Source organism: Cervus canadensis, chromosome 1 (assembly GCF_019320065.1).
Source record: "Cervus canadensis isolate Bull #8, Minnesota chromosome 1, ASM1932006v1, whole genome shotgun sequence".
NCBI lineage: Eukaryota > Metazoa > Chordata > Mammalia > Artiodactyla > Cervidae > Cervus > Cervus canadensis.
The window spans coordinates 97,759,963-97,782,210 of record NC_057386.1 but is presented as its reverse complement, the minus strand read 5'-3'; the positions used below and the strand labels follow the sequence as shown (position 1 = coordinate 97,782,210).

The following is a 22,248-nucleotide window of genomic DNA, read 5'->3' as shown; positions in this document are numbered from 1 at the left end:
GATTAGAATCAAATGGGACCAAGATGGACCTTGATCCTCAGTCAGCAAGTGAAATGACACACCCAGAGGCGCCCTGACAGCTCCAAGGCACTGTTTAAAGACCAAGGAGTGGGTGGTGGCCCAAATCCTGGAAATCTCCACCCCTTCCCCACAATAGGTGGAATAGTCCTCCCACTCATTAGCATATGAAATTACCCAGCCTCTAAAGACTAACCAAGCCACCTTCCGAGACTGCTATGCACTCCCCCTCTGTGATGGCCCACACTGTCTATGGAGTGCGCTTCTCTCTGAGTCTGTATAAACCCACTTTATAGCTACCACTTTGTCTCTCACTGAATTCTTTCTGTGATCAGACATCAAGAACCTGAGCTTCACTAGGTCCTGAAACCAGGTACTGTGGATTTGGGCTGGTTTCAAGTCCCAATCTGTGGTAAACGGTTTCAGAAGGATGATAGTGTGAGAGTCTCCTGTACCACTGGGTACCAAAGCATAGGATCTAGCCAGCAGACAAACCACAGCCAAGTTATAATAAGAGTGTTGAGATACAGGCTAACAAGCAGCTCAGGGATCAGACACCAGCCCAAAAGGTGCGTGTCCAGACCAGAACAGAATCAATAGACCAGTACCAGAAAAGGAGAAAAGATAGATGAAGCCAGGCTGAAGACAACAGACAGGATCTCACACTGATTCTTCTGACAAATCTGGTAGATTTTGTTGTAGGATCTTTTACTTAATACAATGATTTTTTTGGTTTGAGGGGTTTTTTTAAGTTTTTTTGTTTTTTTTTTAAAGTCTTTATTGAATTTGTTACAGCATTGCTTTTGCTTTATGTTTTGACTCTCTGGCCCCAAGGCATTCAGGATTTTAGCTCCCCTACCAGGGACTGAACATGTACCCTCTGCACTGGAAGGCAAAGTCTTGACCACTAGAACACCAGGGAAGTACCAAGTGCAATGTTTTTAAACTGAACAAGCTAAATATCAGTTTTTATGTTTGTTTTCTCTTTGATTATCTGCGTGTTTGGTTTATAATCCCGACCTTATCGAGATGAGACTTTAAAGATAACACCAGGATATTTGTTCTTGGCCTATGTTTTTTCTGCGTCAAGAAAAAGAAGATTATCCACGAGCTGGACTGAGACTGATTCTCCCAAGTGCCCTTGTTTTGTTCTTTGCTGTGTTAACCCTCGCCCTAACCCTAAACCCATCCCAGCTGCTCCCAAGGAACATTCAGTTCCTACTCGCTTTTCTAGGAGAGAAGCAGGTCAATGTTATTAGTGGAGCATGTTCTACATACCACACGATTTGGAAATACTTTTCGTCCAGACCTGCACAGACTTCCTAACTTTGAATACTCCACAACAAAGCCAGACCACAGTTCGCCCACGTCTACCTAGGACTAAGGAGTATTGAAGGTTGCCAGGTTTTCTGCAGGTACTAGTTGGGGATATTTTCTTGCCTTCTTCATAGCAGGCCCATTTCCAAGGTACCCATTACAGATCATGCTTTTACTTGATTTGCTTTGGACAGAATTCCTGACCTGCTCCTCCTCTGCTCCTTACCACTTAAACCTGCCCCACATGCGTTCAGTATCTCCATCTTCATTCCCACCTATTCTTGTTTTAACAATTCCACTGTATTCCCCACAGTCACTCCATTCTAGGATGGCTTGGATGTCCAGTCTGGATTGACTGAGAGGGTTTTATGTCCCAGGAGAGCTCAGAGCAAGGCCAAGGCCACTATAAGAACGCTGGCTTTTACTCTAGGGAAATAGCCATTGGAGAGTTTTCAGCTGAGAAGTGGACTTAATCTAAAAATGATGGAAAAGGATCACTCTGGGGGTTGTTTTGTTTTTATCTGCAAGATAAATGTTAGCATTCCCTTTTTATGAATGAGGAACTTGCTGTACAGATCGCTTACATGATGTGTAAACGTAGTTGCCATTAGCTGAGAGGGACCCATCTAGGAGGTGAACAAATCTGAAGCAATATGAGGGGTTTACTTTTCTACTTCCCAAGGCTCAGAGACCACTAACTACCCACATGTCTAGGCTCAGTACACCTGTGCACTCATGGTGCACACTTCTTCCTGCAAGGGTTACATCAGATAGTCCAGGTTGGCACCCAGACTCCCACCGCTGGGTCTTGCTCTGAAAACAGGGGTATGCTGGAAAATGTTTCCCAGTCCCTTGGGGTTGGGGAGAGTAGCATTTTCTGAGTATTTGCTGATTTCTGCAGTTGGTGTAAATATTCAAATTCAATCTCAAACAACATGATTTTACTGAATGTGGAGTTTGGAAGAGAAGTACAGTCTCCTGTCAGCTGAAGTTTACCACTAACTTGAGCCTTTATGATAATTTTAAAGGGTTAGTGACAATCTGCCTATCTATCTAGTATTTGCGCCCCTGAGCTGTGCTTAGTCACTTGGTCACGTCTGACTTTTTGTGACCCCTTGGACTGTAGCCCTCCAGGCTTCTCTGTCCATGGGATTTTCCAGGGAAGAATACTAGAGTGGGTTGTCACGCCCTCCTCCAGGGGATCTTCCTGACCCAGAGATCGAACAGGTCTCCCGCATTACAGGTGGATTCTTTACTATCTGACCCACCAGGATAGCCCAAGAATACTGGAGTGGGTAGCCTATCCCTTCTTTCGGGGAACTTCCTGACCCAGTAGTCAAACCGGGATCTCCTGACTTGCAAGTGAATTCTTTACTAGCTGAGCTACGAGGGAAGCCCATTTGGAACCCTAAGTCAGGAGAATTTATAGCTGGAGACACGGCCAAAGTAGATGGGAAAAGTAATTTGGACTTGAACTATAGGTTGAAGGATGGATGATAAAGGAAAAATAGAATAAATCCAAGGTTGTAGAATTATGATGGGCTACATAGCCAAAGGAGAGCTCAGTGGTTGAAATAACTGATCCTTGGCTGATGGCTCCAGAGTCCAGAGCAGAGATGACTAGAATGTAAATCTGAAGAGATTCCAAAGTCAAGTCAACCAGTCAGAGGTCTCAGGAGTAAGTAGGGGAGGAAAGCCAGTCAATGGGAAGAAGAGGCATCAGAGAACCGGATAGCAGGCAAAAGCAGACACCAAAGCATGGTATTTGCCAAAGTCCTGCTTCTGCAAACCATCTGCTTCAGACTCTCCAGGAGTTCATTTCAAAAAATATTTCCAATATAGAGTATCTGGGTTGAGTCAAGGAATTATGTGACTTTTAAAATCTTTCTAAGCTATTTATAGAGAATATCATGCTTGGAAACATGGTAGATATCAAAGACAGAAGGAGTCAGGATATTGAGGAATCCCCAGAGCCAAAAAGAGACACTGAGTTATGACATTAGAGCTCAGGGCCAAGGCAGCGATGCCTGAAAGGAATAGGACCCAAGATAACAGGATAACACACCAGCCAAGGTACAGGATGTATAGCTAGGAGCTGATGCTGAGACTCGAACACCAGGCCCCTGTGAGGCATCCTCAGCACAGGCTTACAGGGGTCCTGAATGTGTCACCAGGGAGTTTTTATCTTCTTGGCAATGGGCCCAAGAGAAAACTCTATTCAGGAAGTGACATGATCATTTTACTTTCACAGTAAGATGGATGATGGAAGGCAAAGAAACAAGATTAGAAGTAAGGAACTTCCCAGGTGGTCCAGTGGTTAAGACTCCACACTCCCGGTTCAGGGGGCCCGGGTTAGACCCTGGGTCAGGGAGCTAGATTCCACTGCCGCAACTAAAAGAGCCCAGTGATGCAAGTAAGACCCAGTGCAGCCAAATACATAAATAATAAAGTCACTATATTTTTTATTAAAAAGACTAGCAGTAAGGAAACCAACGAAGGGGGCAAATCTACTGAAAGATGATGAAGGCATGAACAGTAGCTGAGACCATAGGGATGGAATTGTGAAGTTAGTTTTAGAGACGTATCAGAACTAGAAATTTTTAGAGACATTTCAGAGCTAGAGCTAATGTAGGATATTTGATTGACTATGGAGAGGGAAGGATAAGCAGAAATGGAGGCTAATTCCCACATTTTTGGATAGAGGGAGGGAGGGATAAGAAGAAATAGAAGCAGATTCCCACATCTCCTTCTAGGGTGGCTTGGTAAATAGCATCCTGATGGGAGAGAGGCACATAAAATGAAAAACAGAGAGGAGATCAGACTCTTGATGGCAAACGAGATAAAACAAGTAAACTGACTAAGACCAAAAAAAAAAGCTTTTTCTGTTGCATGAAATTAAAGAAAGCCTTGACCCAGCAATGGAGTAGTGGACAGTGGTAGCTACAATTGTCTTCTCAGAATGCATTTTCATAACCCTTTTAATAAGTCTCCAGTTTTTAAGTATAGCAACTCTGACCTACTCACAGACATAGGAGCGGTGAAGGAGCCAGGGCTGGCCAGTCAGTGTGCCCACACTTTTTCCAGAGCGACCGGCTCAGAGGTGGTCTGAAGACCTGAGTGTGCCAATCAGGGCTTCTGGAGACTTCTCCAGGACAGCCAGCAGGGACTTTCTCCTGGAGTTGTTGTCTTTGGGGAAATGTCTAGGAAGAATGAACAACTACAGCAGCAAGCAACCCTCTTCCGCAACAACCTAGAAAAAAGTGTAATTGTATGAAGTTCAGTTGAGACCAACTCAATTGCTGAGAGAAGCAGAGGTGACAAATGGACAGTGTGAGTTCCAGGCGTAAGCAGAGGCCTGGGTAATGCAGGTATTTCTTTGATCATATTAGCTTTTTCAACATCCCTCCCAATCATATGAGGAAATAAAGGCCCTTTTCTCCCTTTAGCTAGCAATGGGACTCTGAAATACAAAGCATGGGATTCTCCATGAATACCTGCTGAGAGGCCAGAGCTACAGCTGGGCCTCAGGGAAAGCTCAGTCCAGGGACTGGCCTGTCAGATTGTCAGCAGAACCTGGCCCGCCTTTCCTCTGTGCGTCTCTGTGGATGCTGGCCTCCTTTCCTCTCACTACAGACTACGTTCCATTGTTGGCAACGTGGCCACCATGCAGCTCCCTGGGTTCACTCTTCATTGGTTCTGTCTCTATTTCTGAACCAGGTTCTGTCTCTATCTTTGAACTTGAAAGTGCAGAGAGTAAAAGGCAGGCAGTTTTACTTTCTACCTTTTATTCTCTGTGCTTTTAAGTTCAGAAATTCTAAGAGAGGAATCTGATCAACTGCCCTGTGCCATACAAAAGATCAAGCGATCGTCACACGGGTTTTGCAGTCCTACCCCTCGCTTAGGTTGGGCCAGGATGATACCCCTGAACCAACGAAATGAGGTCAGTGGGGCAGACTTGTGTAAGAGAACAGCCATGCTCAGGGAAACCACAAAGTCAGAGAAGGGAGAGGAATAATTCCAAGAAGGACAGGCGTACTACTCCTGGAAGAAGGGCAAACAGCAGAGGTGTCCCTTACTGAAAGGATAATGTTTCAAATATGCTGAATCTGAAGCACCCCCCCCCACCAAAAAAAAGTGAAAATGAAAGTCACTCAATTGTGTACGACTCTTTGAGACCCCATGGGTATAGTCCATGGAATTCTCTAGGCCAGAATACTGGAGTGGGTATCCTTTCCCTTCTCTAGGGGATCTTCCCAACCCAGGCATCGAACCCAGGTCTCCTGCATTGCAGGTGGATTATTTACCAGCTGAGTCACAAGGGAAGCCCAAGAATACCGGAGAGGGTAGCCTATCTGAAGCCCCATGGATGATGCAAATGAGGCCATGGAAATGTGAACAGTTAACGCTCAACATCTATAAGAGACAATTTATGCATGTTATTGATTCTAATGAAACAGGTCATCTCAGCCGAAACTTCAAACTATAAAGTGTGTGTAATTTTACCATGAGACTATCTAGAACTTTAGTTTTCAGAGGAATTTTTGTTCACTTTAAGATGGGTATGGGCTATAGTAGAGTGGGTGTTATAAGAGCAAAGAATGGGTCATAAGTCACAAAAAGGCAAGAGCTCAAGAGCAAAACATCCTGATGTGTTTCTCCCTTCTGGGGCAGGAGACAAGGTCATGAGCTAACAGAGTCTCAGAACCCCAAGATTTTTGATCTGAGCAACGTGAACAATGGGGCTAGCTGATGGAGAAGGGGGAGTTTATGAGCAGGGCAGGGCTAGGGTAAGTTTGAGTTTTCTCTCAGATGTTCACAAGGAGAGGTCAAGGGAGCTATTAGAGGGTCTTCCCTGGTTAAGTGGTTAAGACATTGCCTTCCGATGCAGGAGGTGTGGGTTCTATCCCTGGCCAGGGATCTTAATCCCACATGCCTCCTGGCCCCAAAAGCAAAACATAAAACAGGAGCAATATTGTAAGAAATTTAATAAAGACTTTTTAAAAAAGGGTCCACATTAAAAAAAAAAATCTTAAAAAGAAAGGAAACTGTTAGAAATGTGGGACTGGATATCAGAAGAGCAGTCTGGTCACTGCTGCAATTTTTGATTGAATTACTGGTTTTATTTTTTGTGATTTCCTCTTTGTTTTTAATATTGACTTTCAGGGTGGGTGGATTTCATGATTTCAACTTACATATCCTATTTACATTTTGATGACTCTCTGTTTTTGGTCATTTTTTTTTTAATTGAAGTGTCTTTGTTTACAAGGTTGTGTTTGTTTAAGGTGTACAGCAAAATGATTTAGTTATGCATATATTTATGGCTGTTCTTTTTCAGATTCTTTTCCCTTGTAGGTTATTACTTAGTGTTCAGTATAGTTCCCTGTGTTATTCAGTGGGTCTGATATTAAGAGTTCAGGAGTAAATGAGGAACCATCCAAGCAGATTGAGGAAGCCTTCAGATTATGGGAGGAAAACCAGGAAGAGTGATGTTCTGAAGACATGTCAATGAAAAACATCAAAGAGAAGATCACTGTGACAGTACCGCTGAAGGGTCACAGGAAAAGTGACTAAGAATTAGTCATCCGATTTAGCAATGTGGCTGACATCGGTGATGTTGACAGTTTCCACGAAGTGATGGCACTCAAGGCAAAAGTCACATCTGAGCTGGGAATGCCAGCACAGGAAACAGAGATTAAGTGGGACACTGTCCTGGAAACAGAGGACCCTAAGACACAACTCCTTAAGGCTCTGATTCCTCCAAGTCCCTAACCTGGACCACATTGTAGACTTTAAATAATCTCCTAAAACACAACCCCTTAAGGCTATGATTCCTCCAGATCCCTAACGTCTCATAAGCCACACCTTCCCCCCAACACCTGCATTGGAAGAACAGGGGCTGGGAGGCTCTTTGATCAACTGAGCACTGTTTTCTTATGTTATTAAGAGAACCTGAGCACTAAATAAAGCTTTTACTTAAAAGAGCAGATCCCACTAAACCCTAAATCAAAGTTCATGTTCTCCCTTCTTACCAGCAGGTGGGGAGAAAGACCAAGTCAGAGACAGACAACACTAAGGGATCTACGTGGTGTCCTTGTATTGGATTTGCCACCTGTGTTAATAATAAGTTTTTACTCTAGTTGGAGTAAAGTTTCATGATAACTTTTTTCAACTTTATGGTGTTATAGAGAAAATCATACATATTTAAAGTTCACAATGTGGTGAGTTGATATACATACATTATGAAATGATCCACAATCAAGCTAGTTAACACTCCATCACCTCCCACCCCATCATCACACACAGTTACATTTCTGTGTGGTGAGAATGATTAAGATCTACTCTTTCAGCATCTTTCAGATATACAATATTATATGAAAGATAGTCACTCGGCCATACATCAGATCTCAGAACTTATTCATCTTCAAACTGACACTTCCAACCCTTTGACCAGCATCTCCTCATTTCCCCCACCAACCTCCAGACCCTGGCAACTACCACGTTACTCTCTGTTTTGACTTTTTTAGATTTCACATAAAAGTGAGATTATGCCCTTTATTTCCTGCTGTGACTGGCTTATTTCAGTATGCATAATGTCCTCCAGATTCACCCTGTTGCCTCATATTGCAAGATTTCCTTCTTGTTCATGAATGATAATATTCCATTATAATATATGTATAGTAATGTTGTTATATCACATTTTCTTTCCCTATTTATCTGTTGACGGGCATGTAGGTTGTCTGAAGTGAACAACATTGAAGTGAACACAGTGGGCAGATATCTCTTTGAGATATAGATTTAATCTTCTAATACATATCCAGAAATGGGTTTGCTATATCCACTATAAATTTCTTTTCATAAGCTTCCCATATCAGTGAAAGTGTTAGTTGCTCAGTCATGTGAGACTCTTTGTGACCCCATGGACTGTAGCCTGCCAGGATCCTCTGTCCATGGAAATCTCCAGGCAAGAATACTTGAGTGGGTTGCCATTCCCTTCTCCGGGAGATCTTCCTGACCCAGGGATCAAACCCAGGTCTTCTGCACAGCAGGTGGATTCTTTACCGTCTGAGTTACCGGACCCATAGCTTATTGTCGACAGTTCTTTTCAAATACATCTGGTCTTTTTCTTGTGATACTGTGAGCTGTAGAGCTGCCTCTTACTCTTGGTTTTGGTTCCCAAATGAGAACCCAGATGAGATCCTACAGGGAGAAATTGATAAGTTTGAAAATGGGACATCCACCTGAAAAGTATAAAGACATTGGGAACAGAGTCAGATTAGCAGAGCCCTGAGGTCAGGAACAAAGTGAGTAAAGCTGTAGTTGATCAGCGGTGGATGAAGCCAGCTTAGAGAATTTTTGAACATACATGTCAGGTTGTATAGATGCATTACAGTTTTTTACTTGCTCAGATACTCAGATGCATGTTTCAGGTCTCTTTAGAGGTCAGAATGAGGCATCCATGTTATAATATTTTAGAAAGCATATTAAGAATGAATAACCCAAGCAATGATATCAGAGAGTTTTTTTTTTTCTTTTATTAGTTGGAGGCTAATTACGTCACAACATTTCGGTGGGTTTTGTCATATATTGACATTAATCAGCCATGGAGTTAGATGTATTCCCCCTTCCGATCCCCCCTCCCACCTCCCTCTCCACCCGATTCCTCTGGGTCTTCCCAGTGCACCAGGCCCGAGCACTTGTCTCATGCATCCCACCTGGGCTGGTGATCTGTTTCACAATAGATAATATACATGCTGTTCTTTCAAAACATCCCACCCTCACCTTCTCCCACAGAGTCCAAAAGTCTGTTCTGTACTTCTGTGTCTCTTTTTCTGTTTTGCATATAGGGTTATCATTACCATCTTTCTAAATTCCATATATATGTGTTAGTATGCTATATGTTCTTTATCTTTCTGGCTTACTTCACTCTGTATAATGGGCTCCAGTTTCATCCATCTCATTAGAACTGATTCAAATGAATTCTTTTTAACAGCTGAGTAATATTCCATGGTGTATATGTACCACAGCTTCCTTATCCATTCGTCTGCTGATGGGCATCTAGGTTGCTTCCATGTCCTGGCTATTATAAACAGTGCTGCGATGAACACTGGGGTGCAAGTGTCTCTTTCAGATCTGGTTTCCTCGGTGTGTATGTCCAGAAGTGGGATTGCTGGGTCATATGGCAGTTCTATTTCCAGTTTTTTAAGAAATCTCCACACTGTTCTCCATAGCGGCTGTACTAGTTTGCATTCCCACCAACAGTGTAAGAGGGTTCCCTTTTCTCAACACCCTCTCCAGCATTTATTGCTTGTAGACTTTTGGATAGCAGCCATCCTGACTGGCGTGTAATGGTACCTCATTGTGGTTTTGATTTGCATTTCTCTAATAATGAGTGATGTTGAGCATCTTTTCATGTGTTTGTTAACCATCTGTATGTCTTCTTTGGAGAAATGTCTGTTTAGTTCTTTGGCCCATTTTTTGATTGCGTCATTTATTTTTCTGGAATTGAGCTTCAGGAGTTGCTTGCATATTTTTAAAAATATGGAACACTTCACAAATTTGCGTGTCATCCTTGCGCAGGGGCCATGCTAATCTTCTCTGTATCGTTCCAATTTTAGTATATGTGCTGCCAAGGCAAGCACATCAGAGAGATTTTGACTTGAGAACTAGCACTGCTACTGATGCTCTGTGTGAATCTGAGGTCACTTTTCAAACTTTGCTCAGCGTCCTCACCATCAAACAGAGGTAGTAATGGCATCACCCAGTTGGTCTAAGAATTGAACACGATAATGAAGAGAAGGGTCTATTGTAAACACCTATAGTAAACGCTCAGTAATTATTAGTTAGCATTAATGTAATTATCCACCATCCAGAAGGTTTCCTTTTAGGGCCCCTTTAGTGACCTTCTCTCCTGCCTCCGTATCTGACTCCATTTCTGCCTCCCCCACCCCACTACCAGTTCTCATCAGCTGCCCTATGACCTTGCTCCCATGTCTTTCCACCACAGGTATTGTGTTACCTCCCTCTCATCCTGTGAATTCATCAACTGGAAACAGTGTTGAGGAAAAATTACAGTCACACAGGACTTTGCTGGTGGTCCAGTGGTTAAGAATTTACCTTGCAATGCAGGGGAACCAGGTTTGATCCTTGGTCTGGGAACCAACATCCCGAGGGGCAACTAAAGCCTGCAAGTCACAACTAGAAAGCTCGTACTCCACAACAAAAGATCCTGCATGACCCAGCGAAGATCCTGAGTGCTGCAACTAAGACCTGATACAGCCAAATAAATAAATAAACATAAAAAAAAATACATTCACCCTGACAAGCAAGCAAAAAGAGCCCATGTGGGTTCACCGGCAGGCAGTAAAAGATTACTTTATCCCAGATAAGATTGGACTCAGCAAACTTTATATTTTTGATGAGTAAAATCAATTTAAAACTTTTAGTTAAATGTGACCTCCACTTATATAAGAAATAAGTCACAAGAATGCAATATAAAGCATAAGGATTATGGTCAACAATATTGTAATATATTTTTTATGTGGGCAGACTGTTACTAGATTTATCATGATGCTCATTTTATAAGGTATGCAAATGTCAAATCATTATGTTGTACACCTAAAACCAGCATAATGTTGTATGCCAATTATATTCAATAAAAAATAGTTAAATAAATAAATAAATAAAATAAAACTTTTAATTAAATGTGATACTAGGAGAAGACTTTGATCTCCAAACACAGAGAGTTTAAATTACCTGGACCATGCTATTACCATGTGTTTAGAAAGATCAGCAGACCAGCCCTTTGACTACACACACTTAAGGCAAGTCCTTTTCTTCTGACAAAGATGAGGTGATCTGTAGGCTGAAGTTAGATGTTGAGGTTTGATCAGTCACCACGCAAGGTAGAATGAGCTGGATCTCTGAGAATATAGACATCCTTTCTTTATCATTATTGTTATTATCGGTTGATTTGTTTCTTTGATTTTGTTTCATTTGCTTACTTGTTCAAAGCATTGAGGATTGTTGGCAGGTGATGAGGCCCAGAAGGCAGAAGCGGCTCAGCCAGGTGAATGAGGTGGAGCAGAACTGCTTCAAGGCCCAGGGGACGTCCTGAGAGGAGGGGCTTCCTCTGAGCTTCTTGAACCAACAGTGTCCCATGCCTGGGGAGCTGCAGCTATGGGAGCAGGGGTGTGGTGCCCATCCCATCCGTCACAGACACTGCAGGTCTTCCCCAGACAACTGGATGCTGGTAGCTGTTAGCCTGGGGAAACTGAACAAGAAAAGAAGATGAAAGTGTCACATGGGCACTGTGATCACCTGGGAGGCCTCCTTTGAGGGACTGGCAGGTGCTGAGCGATGGTGTGGGAACTCAGATGCTGAGGTCTTATAAACACACTGCTGGAGGCATCGTAACATCAGTATTAAACATAAAAGGGGTCTAATTTCATAAACCACTGGCAAGGAATTTCTTCAACCTCCTTATATTTCAGATTAAAAATATGAGGTACAAACTCTTTAAGTGTCTTGACCAAGAGTACCCAGGAAGGGAGAATGACATTTGCACCAAGATTTTGAGCTTTACTTTACACATAATAATTCATTTAATCTGTGCAACAACCTAATGAGATAACCTCTTTATATATAGTAGAAGTGAGGCACACAAGTTTTAATGGCTGTGTAATATTTCATAACATAGATATAAAATTACTTAACCTTTTTCTATTGCTGAACATATAGGTTACTGCCATTTTTTTACATCATTAAACTACATTTAACCATCAAAAAAAAGATTTTTAGATTTAGTAAATTATAATAATACAGAATATAGGGCTCCCCTGGCTGCTCAGACAGTAAAGAATCTGCCTGCAATGCAGGAGACCTGGGTTCGATCCCTGGGACAGAAAGATCCTCTGGAGAAAAGTAAAAATTTACTTTGACTAAGAATAAACATCTTCCTTACAATTCACCAATCTGGGTTCTGAACTTCAGGTAAAGCCAGGTGCAAATTTATCAGAAAATGGTAATTCTTCCAAATACACACTACAGCCATAAAGTGTCATAGCAATGCAATTCTTGGAGTGGCCATGAATTTAATACTGAAAAATCTTACTTTCTGAAATCATGGACTATCAGGAACATTTCTTTTTGAAATTATTTCAGTAAGATGAAATATCCAAGTCTGGTCTGAAGGAGTTTAGTCATTGCATCACGGGGTAGTAGCCTTGACTTGTGGTCCATATGCAGAGTTTTGCACGGCAATCTTGGACATAGCATTTGACATCTCTCTTAACTTCGTTTCCAAGGAACAGAACCACAGGTCCATTTCACAGGCCATAACTGATGGTGACCCCTTTACGCACCGTCCGACTTTGCTTGGAGACCATCAAAACAGTGCTTCAGGAATTCCCTGGAAGCCACTCTATGCTTCCATTGAATGGGTCTCAGATTTGATTCCTGTTTGGGGAACTAAGATCCCATATGCTACACAGCACGGTCAAAGGAAAAAAAAAAAAAAGATACTGCTTCATTTACATTACACCTAAATGCCATTCTTGCAAAATCCCATCATTACTCTCTCTTTTTCTCTCGCGAAATGTCCCCACATGGCAATGAGTCAGTGTACCTGACTTTGGTAGTCCACAGGTTTATCTCTGGTGGTCTTAGGCTGAACAGGTAAGGAAAAGAATGTGTCTTATATTTCAAATATCTACTTTTAATTATCTGTGTTTTATTCCATTCTGTAAGCAGGAGTAACAAAATAATCTAATTGCAAACCAAAGGATGTTTATAACTTAAAAGTTTCCATGCTATATAACATAGAAAATTCTTGAGATCAAAGGAGAAAATCACTGTACTTAAAATGAAAAACAAAAACCAATGACTAAACTTCTTGGTTTTTCTTTTACTTTCCCCAAACCCAGGCCGCGCCTCATATAATACAACAATGATCCAAAAAGGTGTTTTTCTTTCCTGCTTAGCAATATGACCAGGCAATGCTTAGTGACAACAACCACTGCATTGCTTGAGAGATACTGGAAAACTTGAAATACTGATGAATTTCCAAAACCTCCTTCCCAGTCCTCATTCTTGACGTATGACCTTGTTTTCTACTTCACTGAAAAGTAGGAAAAAATCAGAAGTAGAACAACAACAATAACAACAAAAATAGCACGTCTTCCCAACCTCTTGCAGCTGCACCTGTATGCTGTCGCTGGTCGGGATGTTCCTATTCTCTCCTTTGCACTAGATTCCATTGCTTGGGAGGATATTGTTCCAGGAATTCCCTCCTTTCTTTTCCCTGGTCATCCACCTCCAAGACAGCCCCTGATGAACCTCAGCCCTTGGTACCCACACTATGAAGCAGTTCCTTCTCACACGGAGTCAGGGCTGAAGTATGTGATCAACAGAATTCTGCAGATGCCCCGTTGTGTGACCTCAGATGCGAGGTCATAGAGGACAGTGGGTCTTCCACCCTCTTGGAGTTCTCACCCTGGGGATGCCACACTGCCATGAGGACACTCAAGCAGTCCTCTGATGAGGCCCATGAAGAGAAACTGAGGTCTCCCCCGAGAGACAGCCAGTGTGCCCATCCCATGAGCAAGCCTCCTCGGAGGTGGAGTCTCGGGGCCCATCCACATCTTCAGATGCCAGGAACCATAGCCAGCGTCTCCATGCAGCTTCAGGAGAGACTCTGAGTGAGAACCCTACCCAAGATGTTCCTGAATTCCTGGCCCACAGAAACTGTGAGAGAGGACAAATTGTCTAATATTCCCCAAGATAATGTATTTGGGACAATTTGTTATGCAGCAATAAATAACTAATACATCTTCTGTGATCACAGGACTTGAACTTCTCCCCACCTTCCCCAGAGGAAAAGCAGAGTCCTCTGGAGACCCCACAAGGACCCTCCTCTCCTGCCTGTGTGCTAAGTCACTTCACTGAATCCAACTCTTTTCAACCTTATGGACCATAGCCTGCCAGGCTTCTCTGTCCATAGGATTCTCCAGGCAAGAATACTGGAGAGGGGTTCATGCCCTCCTCCAGGGGATCTTCTCTACTCAGGGATTTAACCCACATCTCTTACATCTCTTTCACTGGCAGGCAGGTTCTTTACCACTAGTGCCACCTGGGAAGCCCCCTTCCTATCCTGCTTGCCTCCTATTTCCTACCTGGCCCCACCCTCTTCTCACCACCCCAGGCCCACCCACAGGGACCCCGTTGCCTTCCTCAGGAGCATCAGGGCATCACTGTTCCCTCCCCTCTCCCCCTGCTAGGCCATCCCTCAGTGTTCCACTCCCAGGGAGGCCTTCCCTGACGACCTTTCCAGAAACCCAGCTCCCCACATATACCTACACCCACAAACATTCTTCTTTCTCTTTCCTTTAGTTTTTCCTTCACACACATTACTGTTTAATAGACCTCATATATTATGTACAACGGGCTTCCCTGGTGGCTCAGATGGTAAAGCGTCTGCCTGCAATGCAGGAGACCTGGGTTCGATCCCTGGGTCAGGTAGATCCCCTGGAGAAGGAAATGGCAACCCACTCCAGTACTCTTGCCTGGAAAATTCGATGGATGCAGGAGCCTGGTAGGCTACAGTCTATGGGGTCACAAAGAGTCGGACACAACTGAGCGACTTCACTTTCACTTTTGTTATAGATGATACCTCTGCACTGGGTAGCTGAGAGCTGAGTTGGTGCATGGATTGTTGTCTCTTCCCAATTCGGATACACACTCCAGTTTATTGTGGGTCCTCCATAAAGATTTCTCAGATGAATACATGAGTGTCAAGGATGCATGGATATCCAATCAACATTAACTTAAGGAGATGTCTCTGGTGGTCCAGTGGTTAAGACTCTGGGTCATGGAGTCAACCTGATGCCTGGTCAGGGAACTAAGATGACATGTTCCTCTCAGCATGGTCAAAAGATTTAAAAAAATAATACTTTAAAAATGCCTCAAATATAGGCTTTTGTGATTGGCTTCCACTTTATAAAGATGCCTCTAAAATTTACTACTAGTTTGCATAACAAATATATGGGTTCTTAGAATCTGTACCTTTTGTTTCATTTCATCTTGATTTTCTTCTCTCATTTATAAGTTCTCTGTTTTTTATATTTCATTCCTATTATGTTCTCATTCTACACTGCTTCCAAGACTTCATAAAATTAATATAAATAAATAAAAGCAAATAAATAGTGTTAGTTCTCTCCTAAACTCAAAATAGGTGATTAAAACTAACTGGTTCAGTTTATTATAGTGAACTTTTTCAAGAATAAAGATCTAACTCTTTTGTGAACCCAATTTAAAAACTCAATAAAATGTAATTATTTTTCTTTGAACTAAACTTTATTGTGAAATTGTTTACATGATAAATAAGCTTTGGATTGGGGAAGGAACATTTATTTTTAACATTTTGCATCATCAATGCCCACAGCATATTTTTCTAGTGTCACGTTATTCTTGGAAATTTTTGTTTGCTTTCATGATATAACAAAACTCTTCTTGAAAATTATTTGTTTTAAATTGATGTCTTCCTTTGCAAAGAACCCAGGAAGAGTTCTTTTCAACACTGAAGTGAATTATTTCACTATCTAGTGAATAAACAGGATTTTTCTGCAATTCACAGTTCTTCATTCTGTCTAGAATCTAAATTTGGGATAAGGATAGCACATATTATATCCGAGAAGATCATTTAGCAACTATGGGAAAGAGAAAGGAAGCCTAGGTCTTACATCCGTACTTATCCAGAAGAGCCATCAAATAATAAACAGGTGTTCAGAGATCAAAATGGGAAGTAATTGGTTTTTATTCTAAGGGAAAGGATAAAGTGGTACTTCTCAGTATATGTTTCACTTTATAAACTTGTTTCTTATATTCAGTGAATGGTCTAAAAAGATAATCAAATTAAAAAGCATATCTATCTATCTATATCTTCTCATATGTATGTAGTTGATATACTTTAACTAGCATACGAAATAGTGTTAACTTTCACAAAATAATCACAGACTTAATACTTCCATAGGTTTTACTTTTTATTTACTTTGTTACTGAAATATAGTTGATTTTGTTGTTCAGTTGCCAAGTCATGTCCAACCCTTTGTGATGCTACGGACTGCAGCATGCCAGGCTTCCCTGTCCCTCACCATCTTCCAGAGTTTGCCCAAGTTCATGTCCGTTGAATCGGTGATGCCATGCAATCATCTCATCCTCTGTCCCCCTCTTCTCTTTCTGCCTTCAATCATTGTAAATAGTTGATTTACAGTGTTTCAAGTACACAGCAAAATGAATCAGTTATACACACACGTACACATACATACATGTATAGATTATTTTGTTATAGATTTTTACAAGGTACTTAAAATAGTTTCCTGAGCTATACAGTAGGTCCTTGTTGTTTATCTATCTTATATATAGTAGTGTGTACATGTTGAAAAAGCTCTATACAGTCAGCAAAAACAAGACTGGGAGCTGGCTGTGGCTCAGATTATGAACTCCTTATTGTCAAATTCAGACTTAAATTGAAGGAAGTAGGGAAAACCACTAGGCCATTCAGGTATGATCTAAATCAAATCCCTTACGGTTATACAGTGGAAATGAGAAATAGATTCGAGGGATTAGATCTGATAGACATAGTGCCTGATGAACTATGGACAGAGGTTCATGACATTGTATAGGAGACAGGGATCAAGACCATCCCCAAGAAAAAGAATTGCAAAACAGCAAAATGGCTGTCTGAGGAGGCCTTACAAATAGCTATAAAAAGAAGAGAAGCAAAAAGCAAAGGAGAAAAGGAAAGATCCACCCATTTGAATGCAGAGTTCCAAAGAATAGCAAGGAGAGATAAGAAAGGCTTCCTCAGTGATCAGTGCAAAGAAGTGGAGGGAAACAGTTGAATGGGAAAGACTAGAGATCTCTTCAAGAAAATTAGAACTACCAGGGGAACATTTCATGCAAAGATGGGTTCGATAAAGGACAAAAATGGTATGGACCTAACAGAAGCAGAAGATATTAAGAAGAGGTGGCAAGAATACACAGAAGAACTGTACAAAAAAGATCTTCATGACCCAGATAATCACAATGGTGTGATCAGTCACCTAGAGCCAGACATCCTGGAATGTGAAGGCAAGTGGGCCTTAGGAAGCATCGCTATGAACAAAGCTAGTGGGGGTGATGGAATTTCAGTTGAGCTGTTTCAAATCCTAAAAAATCATGCTTCAAAAGTGCTGCACTCAATATGCCAGCAAATTTGGAAAACTCAGCAGTGGCCACAGGACTGGAAAATGTCAGTTTTAACTTCAATCCCAAAAAAGGCAATGCTAAAGAATGCTCAAACAACCACACAATTGCACTCATCTCACACACTAGTAAAGTAATGTTCAAAATTCTCCAAGCCAGGCTTCAACAGTACGTTAACTGTGAACTTCCAGATGTTCAAGCTGGATTTAGCAAAGGCAGAGGAACCAGAGATCAAATTGCCAACATCAAAATGGCAAGAGAGTTTCAAAAAAGCATCTACTTCTGCTTTATTGACTATGCCAAATCCTTTGACTGTGTGGATCACAACAAACTGTGGAAAATTCTTCAAGAGAAGGGAATATCAGACCACCTGGTATGCCTCTTGAGAAATCTGTATGCAGGTCAGGAAGCAACAGTTAGAACTGGACATGGAATAACAAACTGGCTGCAAACAGGAAAGGAGTATGTCAAGGCTGTATATTGTCACCCTGTTTATTTAACTTATATGCAGAGTACATCATGAGAAACACTGGGCTGGATGAAGCACAATCTGGAATCAAGATTGCTGGGAGAAATATCAATAACCCCAGATATGCAAATGACACCACCCTTATGGCAGAAAGTGAAGAAGAACCAAAGAGCCTCTTGATGAAGGTGAAAGAAGAGAGTTTAAAAGTTGGCTTAAAGCTCAACATTCAGAAAACTAAGATCATGGCATCTGATCCCATTGCTTCATGGCAAATAGATGGGGAAACTGAGAAACTTTTTTTTGGGGCTCCAAAATCACAGCAGATGGTGACTTCAGCCATGAAATTAAAAGATGCTTACTCCTTGGAAGAAAAGTTATGACCAACCTAGACAGCTTATTAAAAAGCAGCGACATTACTTTGCCAACAAAAGTCCATCTAATCAAGGCTATGGTTTTTCCAGTAGTCATGTATGGGTGTGAGAGTTGGACTATAAAGAAAGCTTAGCACTGAAGAATTGGTGCTTTTGAACTGTGGTGTTGGAGAAGACTCTTGAGTGTCCTTTGGACAGAAAGGAGATCCAACCAGTCAATCGTAAAGGAAATCAGTCCTGAATACTCATTGGAAGGACTGATGTTAAGGTTGAAGCTCTAATACTCTGGCCACCTGATGCGAAGAACTGACTCATTTGAAAAGACTCTGATGTTGGGAAAGATTGAGGGCAGGAGGAGAAAGGGATGACAGAGGATGAGGTGGTTGGATGGCATCACCAACTCAATGGACATGAGTTTGAGTAAACTCTGGGAGTTGGTGATGGACAGGGAGGTCTGGAATGCTGCAGTCCATGGGATCGCAAAGAGTTGAACAGGACTGAGTGACTGAACTGGCTGAACTGAACTGAGCATGTTAGTCCCAAACTCCTATTTATCCTTCCCCCTCCAAATTTATTTTTAGAACAGCTCTAGATTTACAGAAAAATTTAAGCATACAGGATAGAGTTCCCATATACCTCACCCCTCCTCTATTACAGTTCCCCTGTTAATAACATCTTGCATTAGTTTGGTACCTTTGATATAATTGATGAACCAATATTGAAACATTTTTATGAAATAAAGTCTGTTGTTTGGTTAGAGGTTACATTTTACACTGTTCAGTTTTATGGATTCCAACAAATGTATTATATCAAGTACCCATCATTACATTATCATTCAGACAGTTTCACTCTCCTTAATCCCCCACCATCACTCCCCTCCTCCCCTTGAACTTCTCACAACTACTGGTCTTTTTAGTATTAATATCTCCATAGTTTTGTTCTGTCAAGAACATCGTATAGTTAGAATCATACAGTGTGGAGCCCTTTCAGATTGGCTTCTTTGACTTAAAAATATGCATTTAAAGTTTCTCCATGTTTTTGTTGTGGCTTGATAGTTTCTTTCTTTATATTAGTAAATAACATTCTACTGTATGGATGTACCACAGTTTGCTTACCCACTCACCTATTGATAGACATCTTGGTTGCTTAACAATTTTTAGCAATTATGAATAAGGCTGCTAGAAAGATTATGTATAAGTATCAATACTTTTGTATGAATACCTAGAAGAATGTTTACCAAATTTTATGGTAAGACTGCTTTTCTTTGTAAGAAACCACCTACCTGTCTTTCAGAGTAACCACATCATTCTGCAGTCCTACTTGTAATGAATGAGAGTTCTTATTGTTCTAAGACATTTTCATAATTTGCTACTGTCAGATTTTTGGATTTGAACCATCTTAGTAGGTGTATAGTGATTAAAAGTGTGATGTAACTTTCAAATATTTTAACTTGCAACTTCCTAGTAACATATGATACTAAGCATCATTTTATATAATTATTTGCTATTTTAAAATCTTTAATGAACTATCTGTTCAGATCTTGAGTCCACTTTTTAACGTGTTGCTGACTTTCTTACTATTGAATTTTAAGAGTTTTTTGTATATTTTTGGATACAAGTTTTTTGTCTGACATGTATTTCACAGATATTTTCTCCCATATTAGGACTGTCTTTTCATTCTCTTAACATCTTTCACAGAGCACTATTTTTAATTTTAATAAGTTCAATTAATTGTTTCTTTTATTCATTGTGGTTTTAGCATTGCACATAAAAGCTCATCACTAGACTTAGTGTCAGTTAGATTTTCTCCTATGCTATCTTTTACAAGTTTTTAAGTTTCATATTTTACATTTAGGTATATGATTTGTCTTAAAATTTTGTAAAAATTATAAGGTCTGCAGCTAACTTAGTTTTGCACATGGATGTCTAGCTGTTTCAGCACCATTTCTTGAAAGGACTACTCTTTCTCTACCAGTTTCTTTATAAAAAATAATTGACTCTCTACATATGGGTCTGTTTGGGGCTCGTTATTCTGTTCCATGGATCTATGTGTCTATTCTTTCACTAATACCACATTATCTTGATTATTGTACTTTCCAGTAAGTCTTGAAACTTGGTATTATCATTTTTCTTTGCTATCTTCAGTACTTTGTTGGCAATTCTGGGTCTTTCCTCTTTCTGTATAAACTTTAGAATCAATTCATCAATATTCACAGAATAAGTTTTTAGGATGTTTATTTGGATAGCTTTCAACCTACAGATCCACTTGAGAAGAGTGACATCGTAATAATACTTTCTCTATCCATGAACATGGAATATTTCTCCATTTCTTTAGTTCTTCAATTTTGTTCAAAATTATTTTTTACTTCTCCTCATATAGGGCTTATGTATATATATATTGTTATATTTATACTAAGTATTTGTTTTAGTGATAATGTAAATGGTATAGTACTTTTAACTTCAAATTATACTGACTGTTGCTGGCATATAGAAAACAATTGACATATATACTAATCTTGTATCTGGCAACCTTGCTATAATTGCTTACTTGTTCCAGGAGTTCTTCTTGTAATCCTTTAGGATTTTCTACATACAAAATCAAATCATGCATGAATAAAGACAGTAGTATTATTTCCTTTCCAATCTGTGTATCTTTTATTTTTTTCTTGTCTTATTGCTTTAGCGAGTACTTCTATCACAGTGTTGAAAAGCAGTTGTGAGAGGAGCTATCCTTATCTTGTTCCTGATCTCAGTGGGAAAGCCCCTAGTCTCTCACTGTGAAGTACGATCATAACTGTAGGTTTTTAATGATGTTCTTTATCAAACTGGGGAAGTTCCTCTTCCTCAATTTCTGGTTTGCTGAGTATTTTCATTAGGAATGGGTATTGGATTTTGTCAAATGGTTCTCCTGTATCTATTGATGTGATCATGCAATTTTTTAAAAATTTGTTAATATGATGCATTATATTAATTGGTTTTTTAATATTGAATCATTCTTGCACACTTGCAATAAGTCTCACTTGGACATTGGGTATAATTCTTTTTATAATATTGTTGGCTTCTAATTGCTAATGTTTTACTGTCAATCTTCTCATATATAGTCATGAATGATACTGGTCTGTAGTTTGCTTGTGATTATTTGGTTTTATTATTAGGGTAGTGCTAGCCTCATAGAATGAGTTAGGAAGTGTTTTTCTGTTTCTATTTTCTGAAAGAGTATAGATAATAGGTACACATTTCTTCCTTAAATGTTGGTAGAATTCACCTGTGAACTTATCTGGGCTTGGTGCTTTCTGCTTGGAAAGGTTATTACTGATTCAGTTTCTTTGCATAACATTTCTGAAGCAAACTGTGTACTTCTCTTTAGTTGAGTTTTGGCAATTATGTCTTTTTATGGATTGGTCCATTTAACCTAGGTTATCAAATGTATGGCCATAGGACTGTTTATAACATTTCTTTATTATCCTTTTAACATCCCTGTGGTAAGTAGTGATGTCTTCACTTTCATTTCTAGGAAGAGTGATTTGTGCATTTTTTTCTTTAGTTAGCCTAAGCTAGAGATTTATATATTTTATCTTTTCAAATAAATAGTTATTACCTTTATTTTCTCTAATGTTTTCCTGTTTTCAATTTCATTGATTTCTGGTTTTTTTTATTCTTCTTACTTTGCACCTATTTCACTCTTCTGTTTCTAGTTTCCTCTTATGGAAACTTAGATTGTTGAGTTTAGATGTTTCTTTTCTAATGTATGTATTAGGTGCCATAAATTTTCCTCTATATATTGCTTTCACTGCATCCCATAAGCTTGATAAGCAGTATTTTCATTCAGCTTGAA

The 22,248-nt window shown here is 40.3% G+C and overlaps 1 non-coding gene across 1 annotated transcript; it reads right to left on the bottom strand.

Annotated features, from left to right (window-relative positions):
- Positions 1–9,867: 9,867 nt before the first annotated feature.
- Positions 9,868–9,974, bottom strand: LOC122424869. Its single transcript, XR_006264583.1, has one exon. It is a non-coding gene; the product is annotated as a U6 spliceosomal RNA (small nuclear RNA).
- Between the last annotated feature and the right edge of the window lie 12,274 nt (positions 9,975–22,248).